The following is a 7,565-nucleotide window of genomic DNA, read 5'->3' on the forward strand; positions in this document are numbered from 1 at the left end:
AACAACATCAAGTTTTTTTCTTATCTCATTCTTTTTCATGTGCACCTTTTTTTCTCTTTTTTCGTTTTTAAGTAGACCTTGTGTTGTAGAGCAGTTTTAGGTGGATAGCAAAATTGAGCAGAAAGTACAAAGAGTTCTCATGTACCCCCTGCCCCTCTCCTCTCAGCTTCCCCCACTATCAAATCCAGTACCATAGTGGTACATTTGTTACAATCAATATTTGTACAATTAAAAAATTTTTTTATTTTGAACTAATTTTAGACTTAGAGAAAAGTTACAAGAATAAAGAGTTTTCTGGTATCTTCACCTTTCTTCCCTCAATATTAATATCTATATAATCGAGAATAGGAAGTTAACATTGGTATAATATTACTCGTTAAACTACAGACCTTACTTTAATATGAATTTCCCACTAATGTCCCTTTTTGCTTCCGGGATCTGATCCATGATCCCACATTGCATTTAGTTGTTATTTCTGCTTAGTCTATTTCAATCTGTACGCTTTCCTCATCTTTTTTTTTTTTTTTTTTTTTTTGCCACGCTGAGCAGCTTGTGGGATCTCAGTTCCCTGACCAGGAATTGGACCTGGGCCCTTGGCAGTGAAAACACGGAGTCCTAACCACTGGACTGCCAGAGAATTCCTTGGAATTTTTTTCTTGAATTTTTTTTTAATTGAAGTACAGTTGATTTACAATATCGTGTTAGTTTCAGGTGTACAGCACAGTGATTCAGATCTATCTATCTATCTATATATATCTTTTCCAGATTCTTTCCCCTTATAGGTTATTATAAAATATTGAGCATAGTTCCCTGTGCTATACAGTAGGTCTTTGTTGGTTATCTATTTTTCCTCATCTTTTATGACACAGATCAAAATATTTTTTTAACGAGCAAGCCAAAACAATTTTCTTTTAAAGGATGAATGAAGTTGGAAGACTTATGCCACCTGATTTCAAGTCTATCTATAAAGCAACAGTACCAAGAAAGTGTGCTGTTGGTGTAAGGATAACACTACAGATCAGTGGAAGAGAAAAAAGAGCCCAGAAGTAGAGCCACTGATGTGTGATCTATTAATTTTCAACAAAGTTAATTCAATGCGGAAAGAATAGTCTTTTCAACAAATGATGCTGGAAGAACTAGATATTCGTTTGAAACAAAAAGAATCTCAATCCTTATACCACACACAAAATTTAATTTGAAGTCGATCATAGACATAAGTGTAAAAGTTAAAACTAAAAAAATTCACAATGTTCATTGCAGCTCTATTTACAATAGCCGGGACATGGAAGCAACCTAAGTGTCCATCGACAGATGACTGGATAAAGAAGATGTGGCACATATATACAATGCAATATTACTCAGCCATAAAAAGAAACGAAATTGAGTTATTTGTAATGAGGTGGATGGACCTAGGGTCTGTCATACAGAGTGAAGTAAGTCAGAAAGAGAAAAACAAATATCGTATGTTAACACATATATATGGAATCTAAAAAAAAAAAAACAGGTCATGAAGAACCTAGGGGCAGGACAGGAATAAAGACGCAGACACAGAGAATGGACTTGAGGATACGGGGAGGGCGAAGAGTAAGCTGGGACGAAGTGAGAGAGTGGCATGGACATATATACACTACCAAATATAAAATAGCTAGCTAGTGGGAAGCAGCCGCATAGCACAGGGAGATCAGCTCTGTGCTTTGTGTCCACCTAGAGGGGTGGGATAGGGAGGGTGGGAGGGAGACCCAAGAGGGAGGAGATATGGGGATATATGTATATGTATAGCTGATTCACTTTGTTATACGGCGGAAACTAACACACCATTGTAAAGCAATTATACTCCAATAAAGATGTTAAAAAAAAAACCAAAAAACTAAAAAAATGGGAATCCCCTGGTGGTCCAGTGGTTAGGACTCTGCACTTCCGCTGCAGGGGGCATGGGTTCTATCCCTGGCCCAGGAGCTAAGATCCCACAAGCCATGCCGGGGGTGGAGGGTGGGTACTAAAAACTCTTCTAAGGAAAACGTAAGAGGATATTCTCGTAAGCTTGGGCTAAGCAAAGATTTCTTAGGACACAAAAAGCACAGGTCATTTAAAAAATTAACAAATTAGTCTATTAATAAATTAATTAATTGAAAACTTCTGGGGATAGCAGCCATCTTGCCTTCCATCAAAGGAGCCCCGTCGTGCCTGGGGAAGGAAGACAGAAGATGAAAGAAGCATGTGAAACAGTGGCAGGGACCCAGAAACCCTCTTACCCTCTTCCTGTATTGTGCCTTCCCTAGAGCACAGGGAATGTTATTCCATCTGTCTTTGCATTGTTTTGTGATATGAGGCTAAAGAGGAGTTGGGTAGTTGTTTGCCTTGTGTATTAGTATCTCTGGAGTGGTATTCAGAGACATTTGTGCCACTTTTATAAACGTAAAAAGTAACCTGATTAAAATAGCTTGATGCTTGTCAATATTAGATGTTCAGATTGAAATTCAATTTAAACAGGCAGAAAAAAGCCCTACATGTTGAACAGTATTCATATTCTTGCATGAATAAAATTATATCTTTGTGTTTAAAAAAAAAAGAAAGAACTTCTGGGAGATTGGGATTGAGATACACACTCCTACATATAAAATAGATAACTAATAAAGACCTACTGTATAGCACAGGGAACTCTACTCAATACTCTGTAATGACCTATATGGGAAAAGAATCTAAAAAAAGAGTGGATAGGGAATTCCCTGGCGGTCCAGTGGTTAGGACTCTTAAGTCTCACTACCAAGGGCCCGGGTTCGATCCCTGGTTGGGGAACTAAAACCCCACGAGCCGCATGGTGCAGCCAAAATTAATTAATTAATTAATTAATTTTAAAAAAAGAGTGGTTATACGTATATGTATAACTGATTCACTTTGCTGTATACCTGAAACTAACACAACATTGTAAATCAACTAGACTCCAATAAAATTTATTTAAAAAAAAAAAAAAGAAAGCTTCTGGTCTTCAAAAGCCATTGTTAAGAAGATAAAAAGATAAGCCACAGACTAGGAGAAAATATTCATAATATTTACATATATCTGAAAAAAAGACTGGTATCCAGATTATATAAATAACTCCTACAACTCAATATTAAGAAGTAAAATGATCCAGTTTTTAAAACAGGCAAAAGACTGAACTGTATACTTAAATATGGTTAAGATTGTAAATTTTATGGTGTGTATATTTTACCACAACTGAAAAATAAATTTAAATGGGCAGAAGATTTGAAAAAATCTTTCAGAAAAGAGGATATCAAAACATCAGGCCTTAGACCTTAAGTATATACAATGTTTATTTGTCAATCATACCTCATTAAAGCTAGGGGGAAAGTTTTTTTTTATTTAAAGTAATATTAATAACTGACTTTCTTGAGCACCTGCCACATGCAAGGCACAGCTCCAAATGCATCATTTATACAAACTCTTTGAATCCTTCCTACAACTCCACCAGGTTGGTACTGTTATTTCCAGCAAAGAAATGAAGAAAGCAAGGCACAGAGAGGCTAAGAGGCCCCACAGTGGCAGAGGTTTGCCAGGCAGTGTAGCTCTCGATTCTGTGCTCTCAAATGCAGAGGTAAAGAGGCTCCAATGGGCAATGGGAGAGGAAACGCTCCCAAGGGAAGTGTGGCTGCCTTGCTTGTCCTGGTGGACTGTGCTGAGGAAGGAGGCCCAGCAGGAAGAGGAAATCGAGATAGACGTTTCAAAACCAAAATGCATCACAAGCTTCATTCATTTCCTAAAGAAATATTTACTGAGCCTCTCCTGTGTGCCAGGCACTGTCCCAAGCTGCTGAGGGTCCAGCCATCAGCACCACAGGCACAAATCCGTGCCCTTGTGGAGCTGAGATTCCAAACCTTCCCATGCCTCAGTTTTTCCAGCTGTAAAATGGGTACTCAAAAATGTATTGGGTTGGCCAAAAAGTTCATTTGGTTTAAATAAAAATAAAAGACACATTTTTCATTTTCACCAAGAATTTTATTGACTAATGTATTCACTAACTGAACAAACTTTTTGGCCAACCCAATAGTTAGGCAGTGAAAAAGAAAACAAGGGAATATGAGAAATGCTCAGAGGGTTACAGGTGACAATGGATGAACCAGACCTTGACAGCAACATGGATCACCTCTGCAGGCAACAGATCCAACAGGCTGTCAACAGGTGGCATTCCCTGAACTCTGTCTGCAGTTTTTGCCTCCACATTGCTTATTATCAAATAATTCAGGAAAATAATCACAGCAGCCTCAGGCAAGTGAGGTCAGAGGAGCTGCCCCAAACAATGACAGGCAAAGAGGTGGTAGTTGATTAGGGAGAGGTCATCTGCGGTGTGGTTTGCCCATGTGGAGGGGAGGGTCAGGCTCCATTTAGAGAATAAATTACACCCTCAGCCCCATGGCAACAGATGTGGGTGACTGTGTGTGTGTGTGTGTGTGTGTGTGTGTGTGTGTGTGTGTGTGTCCGGGAATGTATCAGCAGCCATCTACCTACAGATCACAAACTCATATATGCCTTGGGAGCTATAAATGAAAATTCACAGCAGAGATGGCTCTTTCGAGGAGCTTTCTTCTGGAGTGGGAGGAGGTGTCATGCTACAGCATTAGGAAGCTATTCTAGATAGTGTCTATTGAGGACATCTGGTTTACTGTTGTCACAGCCAGGGCCTCACTGTACCTGGGCCCTAAGAGGGTGCCCTCCACTCTGTTCCCTGAGTCACAGAAATAGAGGCCACCATGCTGACCACTGAGGGCACTGCTCTCCAGGACTCCTTCCCTTTCCTCTGTGACCAGGGAGATTTTATTCAAGGCTCTGGAACCTCAAAAGAAAAGGAACTGCAACTAGAAAATCTCTATAAGGTAGTTTATTCATTTCCAATCTGGGGGGACTCCAGGGGGTCTCTGGGGACCTAGACCCTGACTTCCATTCTTCCATCTTTCCAGCAGCCCGCAGGATTTTATAGCTTCGCAAAGTCGGTGGTTCTCAATGTTGGTGGCTTTAAAACTGCTGCTGCCCATACCCATGTTCACCAGAAAACATGTCGAAGTACATCCTTAGCAGTTTTATTTGTAAATGCTGGAAACCACTTAGGTGGTGGTCCATCAACTGGTAAATGGATGAACAAATTGTGCTGTAGCTGTACAATGAAATGCCACTCTGCAGCCAAAAGGAACAAAGTACTGATGCCTGTGACGGGGATTCTCACAGACCTGATGATGGAGAGGGACGGGTAGCCAGACACAAACCAATACGTACTGTGGTGACATCAGGATAGTGTGTATCTGGGAGTGGGGGTGGGGCACTGACCAGAAAGGGAGACTTCTGGGGTACTGGTCAGATCCTCTCTCTTGATCTGAATGGTAGTTAACATGGATTTACACACACACACACACACACACACACACACATAAAAATACATTGAGTTGTAACCTTAACATTTGTGCATTGTACTGTAAGTATACTACACATCAAGAAAAATTAGAAAGCAAAATAATGGGGGAATTCCCTGGTGGTCCAGTGGTTAGGACTTTGCACTGCCACTGAAGGGGACCCAGGTTCCATCCCTGGGTGGATGGAACTAAGATCCCACAAGTCTCGTGGTGCAGCCAAAAAAAAAAAAAAAAAAGCAAAATACTGATGCCTTGACCCCACCCCCTGTGTCTGACTTAACTCAGCCTGGGGTTTGGCCTGGGTAAATGGATTTTTAAAAGCTTCCCAAAGGGTTCTACTGAGCAGCAGGCATGAGACCAAACCCTGCAAGAGCCGGAGCCCTTCCTCTCACTTTTCTGAACCCTGGGCTCTGGCTCCCTGCCCCTGACCTTGGCCCCAGGAGGAACATCCCATTGCAGAGGGGCAGCCTGAGGTAGCAGGAAAGGCTCCGGGCTCTGCAGACAGAGTCCAGTTCCATCAATTCTTACTTCTGCGACCTTGACCAAGAAACATCTGTTTCTCTAAGCCTGTTTTTTGTTCGTTTGTTTTTTGGGTTTGTGTGTGTGTGTGTGTCGTTAACACGGGGCAGGTGATAGACCTATATCTCACGCACAATACAGCGCAGGAGTGGTAAAAATGGGGTTGGTCTTTATAACGGTAATCTCTTTAAAATATACATCTGATACTGTCACGACTGCCTGAAACCTTTCCGTGGCTCTTCATCGCACTTTGAATAAAATCCTACCTCTTCCTGAGGCCACCATGCCTGTCCAGGTTCACCATGCTCACCATGTCCTGGCCGCTGGCTTGCCTCTCAGTTCAAGCCCTTCTTTGCAGCAGGGCCTTGCAGTGGAATTGTTCCTCCTGGTTTTTCTCAACCCAAGCTTTGGGTCACCACGCCCTGATCCTTTTCTTCATAGCTCCCAGTACATAATAGAGGTATTTGTTGCCGGGCGTGGGATCCAAGTGTGTTCTTGCCTCCACTTTTACCCCATCACCTGGCCCAGGGCTGAATGGAATTCAGTGAACTCAAGGGTGCGCTGTCATTTGAGAAGTCTTTTCTAAATGTCAGAGGGTATTATTATTCGTCCTCCTTCCTGACTCAGTAACCTCTAATATCCTCTGCTCACCATGAGTTTGCTGTTTACTCCTGAAACATTTAGTATCCCAATCATGTGTGAGACATCATGCTAACTGCTGGAGAGGACAAAGAGAGGAGCAAGGCATGGCCCCTGCCCATGAGAAGGCTCCATCCAGGGCTGGAGACACCACAGAAACCTCATCTGAGGATGAGCTGGGAAGTGCTGCAGTGTCCCTCCGCATCCTCTTCTCACTCCACATCCTCTCCAGGTGATCTCAGAGCCTCACAGGGTCTTAGGTGATTCCCTGACCTAATGTAATGCAGCTCTCTCCCACAGGACAAATTCTGAGCTCTTTATCTAAAATCAGCCTGGGGAGCTCTACCCACCACCAGTCCCTCCCATCAGGAAGTTTGCACAAGCCTCTTAGATAGCCTCATCCACCAGAGGGCAGACAGCAGAAACAAGTAGAACTACAATTCTGCAGCCTGTGGAAGGAAAACTACATTCACAGAAAGACAGACAAAATGAAAAGGCAGAGGACTTTGGACCAGATGAAAGAACAAGATAAAGCCCCAGAAAAACAACAAAATGAAGTGGAGATAGGCAACCTTCCAGAAAAAGAATTCAGAATAACGATAGTGAAGATGATCCAGGACCTCGGAAAAAGAATGGAGGCAAAGATTGAGAATGCAAGAAGTGTTTAACAAAGACCTAGAAGAATTAAAGAAAAAACAAACAGAGATGAATAATATACTAACTGAAATGAAAAATACACTAGAAGGAATCAATAGCAGAATAACTGAGGCAGAAGAATGGATAAATGACCTGGAAGACAGAATGGTGGAATTCACTGCCACGGAACAGAATAAAGAAAAAAGAATGAAAAGAGGTTAAGACAGCCTAAGAGACCTCTGGGACAACATTAAATGCAACAACGTTCGCATTATATGGGTCCCAGAAGGAGAAGAGAGAGAGAAAGGACCCGAGAAAATATTTGAAGAGATTATAGTCAAAAACTTCCCTAACATGGGAAAGGAAATA

Source organism: Monodon monoceros, unplaced genomic scaffold (assembly GCF_005190385.1).
Source record: "Monodon monoceros isolate NGI ecotype Baffin Bay Population unplaced genomic scaffold, NGI_Narwhal_1 Super_Scaffold_3, whole genome shotgun sequence".
Classification (NCBI taxonomy): domain Eukaryota; kingdom Metazoa; phylum Chordata; class Mammalia; order Artiodactyla; family Monodontidae; genus Monodon; species Monodon monoceros.